The sequence below is a fragment of the Prosopis cineraria genome, unplaced genomic scaffold (assembly GCF_029017545.1).
Source record: "Prosopis cineraria cultivar Desert tree isolate PC_DT_omini unplaced genomic scaffold, ASM2901754v1 PC3, whole genome shotgun sequence".
Taxonomy (NCBI): domain Eukaryota; kingdom Viridiplantae; phylum Streptophyta; class Magnoliopsida; order Fabales; family Fabaceae; genus Prosopis; species Prosopis cineraria.
Genome location: NW_026555334.1, coordinates 8459341 through 8472272, shown reverse-complemented (window position 1 = coordinate 8472272; position 12932 = coordinate 8459341).

Here is a 12932-nt window from a genome sequence, read left to right as displayed (position 1 = left end):
TGGTTAGAATATTTGTAACACCCTCCAGAAATAATAATTCTAATAAAATATAGAAAAAATTAATTTTTTTAATTTTTCAATTTTTAACTCATTTATAACCTAATCCATCAACTATAACTCATTGTAATTTAATTTCTCAATTATGACTCGCTACGACTCAGTTTTTTAACTTTTGATTCACTTATAATTTGATCCTTATTTTCAATTTTCTTTAAAAAATTATCCTTATCAAATAACAAAGATAAAAAAATTCTCATATATTGCTTTAAAATATTTTCCTCTTGCTCTTTGATGTGAAATATAAACTAACATGAAAAAAGAAAAATAACAAAGGTTGAGGGACTAAGTTATAAGTGAATCAAAAGTTGAGAAACTGAGTCATAGGCGAGTCATAATTAAAGGACTAAGTCGAAGTGAGTCATAGTTGAAGGACTAAATTATAAGTAAGTTAAATATTGAAGGATTAAAAGATTAATTTTTTTTAAAATATAAATATACTTAAAAAATAATCACATTTTTATTAGAATTATAAAAAATAATCACATAAATATAATATTTTTTGTCATTAGGGAATTAAAAAATGACTAAATTACCCTCAAATAAAACAAAAACCTCAAGCTTCAATGCAGAGTCATTCTTGCACGTTATTGCCTTTGCTTTGTCATCTTGTTTTCCTCTTCTTCGTGTTCTTCTTCTGGTTCATCTACTTCTCCTTCTCCTTCTCGTCTGCCTTCACCTCCACTTTCTTTCAGGTATTAAACCTATATCCACTTACTTCCCTCCCTTTTCTTCCTCTACTTTCCAACAATACAGTTTAGGAATTCCATTATTATGTTATCATTAGACTATGCACTTACAGTCATGGAGATCGATTCAAGCTTAAATTGATCTTTTGAAATTGGTATGACTGATAGTTAATATTAGGGTTTTGGCCTCAATTCCTTTCTCTCTTTCTTTTTAACACTATGACAACCTTACTGTTAACATCTGTGTTTTTCTTGCTTTTTTAATTCATCACTGTGCTGTTAAAACCAAGACTAAAAATGACTTTTTGAAATAGAAAAAATTAATACGGTATCAAAATTATTTTTTCCCAACATGGTGATAGGCAAAGGCTTTGGTGCTGTAATTTCGTGATTCTATCTTCATGATTGAAGTTTTTATTTTCTCTATTGTATGTGGGTATAGATGTTTACTCATAAATAAATGATATATCATTTTCAATTATGTTATAAATGTATAAACTAAAGTTATGAATGGCCAATACAAAATTATGAATATAAGAAAAATAACTATTATTGGATAAAATATAATAGATATGTGATTATGATGTTTGAGAAATAAACATGTTGATGAATGACTATTTCATTATTTCAAGTTGGCATGATAATGGTTTCTTTTGCTTCTAATTTTGGAAAGGAACTATTTTATTATTTCCACAAAGGGGAACATTTTGTAAAAAAATATTGAAGGTAAAATACAATATGATGGGGAGTGTGAGGATAAAAAGGATAAGAGAAGGGATGACACTAGAAGATTCAACCCTTCATATTTTTTTATCAAAAGTGTTGTAGGGTATTTTGAAACAAGTTATAGATCATGTAACTGACAACAAAACCTTAAATAGTTGTCACTTTTTAAAATTTTTCTATCATTTATATTAATGAAAGTTGTTATTCTTTGAATTAGAGTGGTAATTTATTTTTGCTAATTTAATTAATTTACAAAGGGTACTAATAAATTACAATTCCTTATTACATTGTTGCGAATCTAGGGACAAAAGTTGTTAACATAGGAATAAAAGTTGTGAATTTTTAACACCTAATACATATCAGGACCTGCATATACAGAGTTGCGAATGGCTATCAAATTATTATAAATTTAAAAATAAAAATTCTTAATATAGGAACAAAAATTGTGAATGAAAAGTTGTAAATTTTTAACAACTAATATATATCATGACCTGCATATATAGAGTTGTGAATGACTATTGAATTGTTACGAATTTAAAAACAAAAATTATTAATATAAGAACAAAAGTTGTGAATTTTCAACACTTGATGTATATCAAGACCTGCATATACGGAATTGCGAATAATTATTGAATTATTGTGAATTTAGAAACAAAAATTATTAATATAGAAATAAAAGTTATAAAAACACCTGATATATATCAGAACTTGCATATATAAAATTATGAATAACTATTAAATTGTTATGAATTTAAAAATAAAAGTTAATATAGGAACAAAAATAGTAAATGAAAAGTTGTGAATTTGTTTAATTTAAATAAAATGCAAAAATGTCATTTCCTTTAATTTCTTAATGATAAAAACATCTCATAAACTCTAGGAGGATTATACCATTTTATAAGCCCAATCTATTATTTATATAATTTAAATAAATTTTTTTATATTTTTTCTATTGAGTATTTAGTTTTCATTTTATTTTTGTGATTCCCATTTCTCTAGTTTATAGGTAAATAATAATAATAATAATAAAGACGAAGGTACATAACGTGGATGAAGGGAATGAGATGATGGGATGTGTATATATATCACATGGGAAAGGAAGAAAACATGGGAGTGATTGATGATGATGTGTACAGTTGTAGACTTTGATCTTTCTATTAAAATCGTATTTAGCTCCCCCCCCCCCCAAAAAAAAAAAAAAAACCTAAGGCCAAAGAGACTTAAAGCCTTGAAAAAAAAGTAAAAATAAAAATAAACAAAAGTAATGGATCAGGATGAGTTGGGTAATCCAGATAACATCGCAGTGGAAAAATGACTTTAGAAGCGTCCCGACCACTTGTTCTCAACTTTGTTCTTTATAAATAGCTGGGGGGACCCTTTTGATGAGGAAGGGGAAAAAAGAGAGTGAAAGTAAAACAAACAAATATATCGTTTTTTAAGATCTTTTTTTTAAATATTTTTCATGCCTTTTAAATATATTAAAATAATAGGTTTAGTTTTTCACTAATATTATTATTTAATCTATATTAAAATTTTTTAGATATTTGTTATTGCTGATGCGCTCATATGCATTATATTCACAAAACGGCACACCTTAGATTGAATAAAATATATATTTTTTCCCTATCTACGAGCGAGAAAAGAGGTATAAGAGAAAAGGACAAATTACACACACATCCCACTCACATGTTAGGTGCTTTAGTAGTAATTTATACTTTTTATATTTGTTATGTGTGATTAGCTTTATTCTTTCTATAATTGTTAGGAATAATTATTTATTACTTTATAGTTACTCATTTAGACTAATAATTCATATCTATTTCTTTCTATAAATATTTGTTACATATACAAATTGTTTCAATTAGTGTAATGATTCATTTTTATTCCTTTCTATAATGTTAGTTATATATGTATATATATGCATTATTATTGATAGTTTGTTTTCCGTTTCGCATAATATATATTGTTTGCTTAAATTTATTCATACTATTTATTCTCAATAATATTATTTATTTATTTTTCTATAGTTGTTAGATATTTATATGTGTGTACGCATTAATATTCATGTTTCAATATTAGCTATAATTATTTAAATCATACATTACCTCCTTAAATTTCTTTTACTTACTCAATTAATATTTATTTTCTTTTGTAAATTATTAGTTTATATATATATATATATATATTCATTGTCATTTAATGTTTAGTTATAGTAATAATTGTTTAATTACTATGTCATCTTTATTTTTGGTATTATGACTGTTATGATTAAAATTATTACTATGATATATGTCTGTGTGTGTATTTTCCAAAGGAATTCCTTTTGTGGAAGAAGATACAAAATAAACCTAATGAAATTTTTAATTAAAAAGAAAATTTGAGTGAAAGAAACTCTTTTGTAAATCTATCCTAAGGAATGCTCTAGTACGATTTCTTGTGATAAAATATGATCGAATTGAATTTCCAGTTGTTTAACAATTATTTTAAGGGGGAATCCCATAAAGGGCCCTAAAAAACACATAATTGCACTTTGGGCTTGAAAGTATAATATTGCAAGCCTTGAGGCCCTTATTGCAATTTTTCTTGAGACCAAAAATATATTTTTGTCCTTTGTTTGACTTGAATTTAAAAAACCTGTGCAAAATCATGAAAGGTTTATGCAGTGATAAAAATTTGAGGAGCCATTTGCCTTTTTTAACTAAATTATTATTCATTCACTTGATTATGTTGAACATGGGTTTGACATGGGTTTTTGGTTTACATTGTGTGTTGATGACCTTTAGATGACAAAGGCTGATTTTATTCGAAACAACTGTGGAATAGATGATGGCAAGGATCTGCCAAAAGAATATCTTGGTGCCCTGTATGATCAAATTGTTAAAAGTGAAATCAAGATGAATACGATTCTTCTGTACCTCAGAGCAAACAGGCAAATAGCTTCAATAGATTGGTGGGTTTGGATGGTTTACTCAACCTTATGAACCAGCAGCAAAATGAGGATAAAGTGGTAGGTCTAAATGGCCTTCTCATCTGTCACATTCAGGAGCAGTTTAAGTTGAAGCCTGGAAAATCAGAGTAAGATAAAATATTGACCAACTTTAGGAATGTTTTTGTGGAAATGTGCTCTCTTACAAAGCTAATCATACTAATTTTGTCTTTTTAGAGTTTTTATGCTGTTCTTTAATATATGTGGAATTTCTATTTGATTATGCTACCATGATTGCTTTCAATATGTGTGACATTGAAACAAATATTTTAGCGTGTTAAGGCTCTTCATTTTGTATATGCTACTCATTTGTGGGGATTCTAATTTTACTTGTTGCAGATCTGTTTATCATGCTGTCACAGATGTGGCAATATTGAGTTTTATAGTGGAAGCCTACTGGGGTACTATGCTGGTTGCTTTCAGTGTAACTCTTGACTAGAGTAATGATCGGATAGCCACTTCTAAATGCTTGCAGGGATTTCGACATGCTGTACATGTTATATCCGTGATGGGTATGCAGACTCAGAGGAATGCTTTTGTTACGTATTTTTTTCTTCTTGTTAGAAATCATTATGGATTTATTATGGTTATAAGTATTTTTATTATCTTAATTGAGTTTATTAAGTTGAAATAGATTATTACTTATCATAAAGGAAAAAAGAAAAAAAAAGGCTAAGTGAGTACTGGACTAACATGACCAGTCTCCTAGTCCTATGGACCAAATCCGGTCCTGTTAATCTTCGGATTGTTACGAGACCAGACCAAACTAGGGATTCCCTAACCTAGTCCTTTTCATAAAAAAGACCAGACTTTGGGTTAGGCTGAAGTCCAGTCTCGTCCAGTCCTTTGTGCAGCCCTAATCAGCAGTAAAATCACAACTAAAATTTCAATTTCAACAACATCACAGTATAGTTTGTACAATAAAAATTCCATCTTATATGCACCCTACAAGCTAGAAATCAACCAAGTAGCATCATAATATAAGAAGTTGAATGCCTTAATTGCATATTCTTAATAAAACATCCATTGATCTATCATCATATGACAAAGAAGAGGAAGAAGATGAGTAATGGCTGGCAATGTGCGAAGCAGGGGAAAATGAGGGATAGAACCCATGAGAATTCATAACAAGGGAGGAACAAGGAAGAAGAATGAACAGAGAGGAAGATCCCCACCAACATAATCCTTCTCCGATAGCACCAACGAGCTGTGGTGAGGCTTAAACCCTGAAAGGCGACTTCACTGAACTTTAAAGATGACGTACCTTCTTATTCGAGTGCGGAAACCTTTAAAGACAACTATTCTCACCTTTGAGTGCAATAAGGGTCGCATGGCTTTCTCCACCCCTTTTCTTTTTGTTATTCATCTAAAAATAGCCATTGAAGATGAAATTAGAACATAGAAGGAAGAAGATAGAGAGCTTCAAGGTTTTAAGTAGGTTTTGCTTTCAATCATAAGGGCAAAATTGTAGTTTTGATCTTAAGAAAAATTGCAACAAGAGCCCTTAGGCCTTGTAGTACAATATTAGAATTTTTCAGGACTAAAGTGTAATAATATGTCTATTTAGGGCCCTTGGTACGATTCCCCCTTATTTTAATGCTATTGGCTAATGTAATTAATTAGATAAGTTAAAATTTATTATGCTTTCGATTTATTAGTAGTAACAAAAAAAATATTTTCTAAACTTGACTTAGCTAGCCATTATTAGTTCTTAAATAAGATCTTACTAAGAATTTTAAATGAAAAATTCTCATTTGTTTATTTCCATAATGTGTTCGAATGCTAACAGAGAGGATTGTCATGAAAATAGACTAGATAGCAATCATAGTTTCTAATTACAGATAGGCTTAAATGATAGTGGATACCCACACCCCCTTTGAGATCGTTTGAGATCCTCTGCTGCCACCTACTCTAGACCAAATAGTACCTCCTTCCCCCTTTCATTCATCACATCACACCTTTCATTTTTTCCATCACCATTAGTACCCTCATTAACACTAACCTTAGCCACCTCTCACTTGTCTTGCCACTATCATTACTACTCTTTGTGCACCACCTCTACTTTTATGTAGTCACTGTCACTATTTATATAGATGCCACCTTTGTTTAGCCTCCGCCACAATTGCCTTTTTATATGCAGCCTGCTTTGCTGTAGATGATTATAAATTTTGGATTGTTCTGACTTTTAGATCCTTTAAGTTCAATTATAAATGCAAGAATGCTTTGATTGTTTGGGATCCAAAATTATCAAAACATTCACATATTTGAATCAAATTTAAATGATCCAAAACAATTAGGATATTCCCACATTTGTAATTATATTTTGAAAGATCCAAAATGGTAAGAACATTCCCATGTTTGTATAAGAGCCATCAAAATCTAAAAGTTAAAGAATCCAAAATAGTTAAAAAACTCCCATATTTCTAATCAAATTTAAAGAATTTAAAATAGTCAGAACTTTCCTACATTAAATTAAAGTTAAAGGATTCAACACAGTCAGAACATTTCTACATTGGTAATTGAAATTAAAAGATCTAAAATAATAAAAACATTCTCACATGTATATAAGAGCAATCAAAATCTAAGTTAAAGGATCTAAAACATTCAAAATATTCTCACATTTGTAATTCAAGTAAAAAGATCCAAAGCGATTACAACATTCCCACATTTATATAAGAACAATCAAAATCTAGGATTAAGATCTAATTTTACCCCCTACACTTATTTTTTTAGAAGTGCTGGGCACCCTATACTCTTAAGTAGGATAATTTTACTTAAACTATTTTTTCAAGGAGCAAAAAAACCCTTTCTATTAGTCAACCATTAAGTTTTCTGTTTTCTACTGACATGGCACGTCCGTGGGGCTCATGCACAGTGACATATAAGAGTTTGACTATGTTCTTTAGTACTAATTTGTCCTTAAACTCTTTTTTTAGGAGCGCTAGACATCCTAAATTTTTTAAAATAAAATTTAATAAATATTATTAAAATATTAAGTATTTTATTAAAACATTACACCATCCAATTTAATATTTTAATATTTTACAATTTTATATTAAAAACAAAAGGAATGAATTTCCAAATTAACAAAAGGATTTTTTCTTCTTATCTCTCCATTATTCTCTTGTTAAGTAACTTTTTTTAGCACATTAATGAAATAAGCAATATCTTTCAAATTAATATTTTTGTTCACATATTATTGGTCTTGATTTGTCATATTTTTTAATTTACTCATAACACTACAACATACAGAGAGTATTAAATTTGGATAGTGCAATTTTTTGAAGAAAGATCATTAGTTGACCAAAAAAATTATATAAAATGACCTAAAAATTTAAGGAGCTTAACTAATATTAAAAATATAAATAAGTTCTGACATGCATAAAAGACGTAATGATTTGGGCACTATCTCAAAGAAAAGATAGAAGATCAATATATAAACATAAGAAGTCATCTTTAAATTTATAAAATGCTAGTTTGAGTTGTTAATATTTAAAAATTAATTAATAAATTTTAAATGAATATTTATAAATAATAATGTTTAAATTATTAAATATGAAAATATTTAATATTTTGACAATATTTATTAAATTTTATTTTAATAAGACTTCAAGATATCTAGTGCTCTTAAAAAAAGTCTTTAGGGTAGCCAATGCTATTGAAACAAGAGTTTAAGGGCAAACTAGTATCAAAAGATATGGTCAAAGTCTTACTTGTCATTATGCATGGGCCCCATGCACATTCAAGTTAGCAGAAAATGGAAAACTTAAAGGCCTCCTAATAGAAGGGTGTTTTTGGACCTCAAAAAAAAAAATACTTCAAGAGAAAATTGCTTCACTTAAGAGTATATAATGGTCAATGCTCCTAAAAAATAAGTACAAAGGAAAAATTGAACCTTAACTCCAAAATCTAAGTAAAAGGATCCAAAGCGATCAAAACATTCTCACATTTCTTACCCAAAAAAAATCTTTTTATTTATAATCCAATTTAAAGGATCTAAATTGATTAGTGTAAGCTTTCTTACTTAATCACAATTAAGTACAAAATCCAAGGTAACCATGAGCTAAGCTCCTTAATATTACTAAGTTTATAATTTATAGAAATAGGATCCTAAGTTTTCATAATTTAAAATTACTCAAAAATCATTTAACAAACTTCTATTTAGAGTAAAATATTATTTTGTAAGCATGAAATACCTCATGAGAGTGAAAATATTCAAAATTAGTTAAAAAATATCAATGAATGAAAAACAGAGCAACGTGCCGTGGCATGTGCACATACACCTGGCTATCCTTCTCTACGCCATACGTCGTGGCATAGGCATCATACGTAATGAGGTGATACAGTCGTCTATAGAAAGCTTCTTTCATAAACTATCTAGTGGCATATGTTTTACTTCTAAATTATGTCTCACGAGAAAGATAAACACCCAAACATATTTTCACAACTTTTCACATTTTCCTAACTTAAGGGTGTCCAAAATCTCACACGTTTGCCAAAACTATTTCTAACACCTAAAACACATTTAATAGACTTGGGACTACCTATATCATATACCATAAACACATAATCTCAATTATAATAAATTTTCACTCCTCAAACCCCTTTAGTTCCAAAAATAGCAGGGGGAGGTTTTTAGCATTGTATAATTTCATCATTATCAATCCTAACAATATGATAATAGTTCTCACACTTGCACTAATATTTTAGCCCTATTAACCCTTTAACAACTTACATACAGTATTCCAAGGCCTAAAATACATCTTGAAATTGTAAACAACAATATAGTATAAGTGTGAACAAAATACATCCTAATTGACAATATATTAACTATTACACTAAAAGAAATAGAGTCAAAAGGCTTTATAGTAGGAATGCTAGATTCTTAAGCATTTGGAGCTTTTTCCCTTTCTACACTAGAGCTAGAGCTTGAAAAATATTAAAAGAGAGGGATATGTACAACCACTCAGTAGCCAAGGTATATCTACCCTATGCAGTTGCATATCAATTACTATAAAACACATAAATGGAAGTTGAATACTTGTTTTCATCGAATCATACATAACATGTATATATTACAATTATACCCTTTAACTTATACTCAAATTCTCCACATGTTCACATCACGAGACACATTATTACAATACAAACAACTAGGTGACAACAATCCGATCAACAATCATAATGCACATTGTCACAATACAGACAACCATGTGACAATGGCACCATCTACTATCATGACTTGCTACAAACTTAACAATCATATGATACTTCAGATAAACATATGCATGGTCAATTCCTCCTTATTTCCTCCGATTGAAACCATAAGCTATAATACCAATCAGGGCTCCATCTGTAATATTCCAAAAAAATTTCCCATGATTTATTAATCTAATGAAGGATAATTATGTAAATTTAAATATAATTAGACTTGAGGATAGTTAAAGATGGCCATTGGGTTTGACTTTAGTTTTTGGATTGGATTTGGAAATGAATTGGGTCACCTAGACTCATATTATAGAGAGAAATTAGATTTTTAGCCCACTGTGCATTATGTTGTAACATAAAAATTTATACCTCAATATAATTTCCTGAACTAGTTTTTTAAAATGCAAAATCAGTTCGAAAAATAGTGAGTGAGACCTAAAACAAATAGGGGCCAACCAAAAGAGTATTTTCTCTGCTAGGGCATCAACTTTTGGACAATTTAGATGTATTTAAAGTTTGGTTTCACTACATATGTTCTTTATTTCTTTTTCTTCCCTCTACACATTTTGGAAGTGAGATTTAAGGTTGAAAAATGATAATTTTTAGATTTAAGCCTATAGGTCCGAACCCATTGGTCTAAATAGGACTAATAAGAGTTGTTTAAGTTCTACACATAATTTAGAAATTTTTACAAGGTTGTAAGCTTGGGTCATCCATTTTGAATAAACCCTAGATCTCCAAAGTATGATTTTGAATTGTTAGGTGTTATATTAGTAATTATTTAAGTTAATGAAAGCTAAATAGAGTTAATGGGAGTTAATAAACCTAATAGTTATACTTAAGTGCAAGATATTAAAATTTTGGGTAATTAAAGTGTTGATTAATAGAAGTTAGAAGAGTATTTATAGTGATTTTAATGATGATTAGTATAATTAATTAAAGATCAATCATCTTGTGCACCATCTAAGCTTTGGCATAGCTTGTAAAGAACTTTGATTGAGGGATAAACCTTTGACCTCTTAAAAATTTGAGATAACCGAAAAACTTAGTTTATATAGTTGAATATAAATTGATTATTTGTTGAAATAGTTGATTTGAAACATGTTTAATATTTTTAAACTCATGATGTAAATTTGGCATGGTTGGTGATATATTATTGTTGCAAATTATATGTATGTTCATATACATGCTAATAGTGATGATAAATCAAAAATTGTGATTATGTACTAGTTGGTGTGTAGAGTATATTGGGTATGAGTATGGATATACAGATTCATGATATGAATAGTTGATTAGAATGTATATACATATGTGATATACATGCATAGCATGATAATTGGCGAAAGTTCATTTAGGGAGAGGAATAGTTGATTAAACCCACATGGTACTGGCAGCAACTATTGGAATTGAGAGCTTGCCTTGTCACAAACCATTAGAATCGAAAGGTAGCCCTTATCCCATAATTGATTCGGGACTATCCCACTTGTTCTATAAGGGACTTAAATCTAACTAATCTCTACTGGTTCATAAGGAGGCTAGGTTAGAGGTACAACACTCTATGGTTGTTATTATTAAAGAAAACCAGATTACATAAATGAGTGAGTTAACCCTGACCAGGTAGCTCCTCACAAGTAAAAGGCTAGATTAGTCCATGAAAGACATAGCCACTGATTTTATGTCAAAAGTAACAAGTGGATATAAGATTGACATATGATCATGCATTCAGTCCTGGCTACATAGTTGTTAGTATTATGATCAGGTGCAGTTTAGGGGTGCATGGTTGGTATTATTGCAACCCCAAGTTATGCATTATTGATATATATATATATATATATATAATTATGTGTTCAAAACTCGGTCATATGGTTGTTATTATTATGGTTGAGGTTATATGTTGTCACACATGCTTTATGTGTGTGTTTATTACCAATTGCATCTGTTTTTTATTGATATACAACTATATAGATTAGGTGAAACTTAATTACTGAGTGATTGTACTCACTCCTCAATTCTCAATATTTATAGAGCCTAGCTCATTGGATCAAGATCAGAAAAAATGTGTTGAGGCATAAGATTGTAAAGTAATCCTTTGTATGCCTCTTTATGTTATTTTATGTGTGTTAATATTGTTAATTTTCCAATTAAGAATCATATGATTGTTTTGAGCTACTTGCATTATTATTGTATACAACTTGTATATTTTGTATCCTAGGTTAGTAAATTATGGCTATGAAACCTTATATAGGGTCAAAATACTTGTGCAAGTAGTATAATATATATTTTGAGTTGTTATTAATGAATATGGATGATTTGTGAAAGAATTTTCTCCCCCTTATGTTTTATAAAATTAGGGTTTGAGCGTTGAAAATGTGTTATACATGTTATTAAAGTGTTGTGATATGTTACACAAGTCTTGTTAAGTCTATTAAGTGTGGTCTACGGATTGTTATAAGCTTATGGCACTTGGTTATGATTTTGGACACCTTAGTTATGTTTTGAAAGTATAAACAGGTAAGTTTGCATTTTAATGTTCAACTTTTGATTGAGAAATGATTTGAATATAAAGCCAATGCCATTAGCTAGAGCTCAGAGAAAGCTTTCTATAAATACCTAAATCACCTCAATTGAACATCAAATGAAGATTTAGGACACTTCGAAAGTTTAGTCAAAAAATTTACCATTACAGTTTTCTTCGTTATGGGCTTCTACATTTTATATTGCAATATAAAATTTTATGCTATGGCGTATTATCCCAAAATCACTATTTTAGTTCTTTTGATCTCAATTTGATGTTATCTTACCTTATATGATGTCCATGTTTTCCTCTAAATTTTGTTTATGAAATGATTTTTTTAACATGTTAAGTTTTAAAAACTTGGGGTCCCATTTAAGTAAATTTTATAGACTTGCTAATTTACTTAGGTTAATCTTGTAATTACCTTAATTATGAAGTTAATTATAGATTGGTAAGGGAGGCCATACACCGTCCATGTGACTAGACTGCCACTCACCAATTATGAGGTGTGACCCAGCTAAAGATTACAAAATTCACTCTCAAACTATGGCTTCCTCAACTCTTAAATCTCTAAAATGCCATATACCTTAAGCTAATATTTCTCGACAAATAAGTGAAGATAGTTAGTTTCTAGTCCCTAGACAAACTATAGGATAGTCCCTTAATAAATAGTGAGGCAAGGCTAGCCTTCGTGCACCAAAAAGCGATCATAAATATCATATGAACTTTATCTATTCCTCTCCCTAAGTGA